General features: G+C 44.1%; 1 non-coding gene across 1 annotated transcript; it reads left to right on the plus strand.

The window, feature by feature from the left end:
* The first annotated feature begins 591 nt into the window (after positions 1-591).
* Positions 592-749, plus strand: TGME49_459470. Its single transcript, XR_001974291.1, has one exon. It is a non-coding gene; the product is annotated as a 5.8S ribosomal RNA (ribosomal RNA).
* Positions 750-1,000: the final 251 nt, after the last annotated feature.

A 1,000-nucleotide genomic window follows, 5' to 3' on the forward strand; every position in this document is an offset into this window, starting at 1 on the left:
AGCAGCTTGCGCCGATTACGTCCCTGCCCTTTGTACACACCGCCCGTCGCTCCTACCGATTGAGTGTTCCGGTGAATTATTCGGACCGTTTTGTGGCGCGTTCGTGCCCGAAATGGGAAGTTTTGTGAACCTTAACACTTAGAGGAAGGAGAAGTCGTAACTAAGGTTTCCGTAGGTGAACCTGCGGAAGGATCATTCACACGTCCTTATTCTTTATTAACCATCAACCTTTGAATCCCAAGCAAAACATGAGTTTGCATCTCTCTCCATTGGAGAGATTTGCATTCAAGAAGCGTGATAGTATCGAAAGGTATTATTGCCTTCTTCATGTTGGATATCCTGCGCTGCTTCCAATATTGGAAGCCAGTGCAGGTATCCGGGGGTGCACAGCGAAGGGGCTCAATTTCTGGAAATTCGTGTCTCTGTTGGGATACTGATTTCCAGGAGTTTCTTCAGTGTGCATTCTTTTTTCCCACACCGTTATTTCAAACAACAAATCTGAGGAACATTTGAGAGAGAGTGAAAGATTGTATCTTTCTGCATCTCTCTCGATGTGCTTTCAGATTGCTTCCTAAACTATAATGTTATTTTAAATTTTCAGCAATGGATGTCTTGGCTCGCGCAACGATGAAGGACGCAGCGAACTGCGAAACGCAATGTGAATTGCAGAATTCAGTGAATCATCAGATTTCTGAACGCAAATGGCACCTTGGGGATATTCTCCTTGGTACGTCTGTTTCAGTGTCTTTGAAATCACAATTTTCTGCTTTTTTAGGGTCGTTGCTTCAGTTTGGCTGAAGCCCCCTAGGAGCAGTATGATTGGGTGTCATGAGTGTTGAATACTCAATGTCACCCTGAATAATGAACACAGCGGAGAAACTACTCGTGCCTCTTCTTTTAGAGGCTCAAGTGTATTGTTGAGTTGTATCGATGACATCATTGAGATACGGTGGCTTCCTCATTGAAGACAAAGTTTCATTGATGCTGTCGATCGACTTCA

This window comes from Toxoplasma gondii (assembly GCF_000006565.2).
Source record: "Toxoplasma gondii ME49 unplaced genomic scaffold asmbl.553, whole genome shotgun sequence".
NCBI classification, from domain to species: domain Eukaryota; phylum Apicomplexa; class Conoidasida; order Eucoccidiorida; family Sarcocystidae; genus Toxoplasma; species Toxoplasma gondii.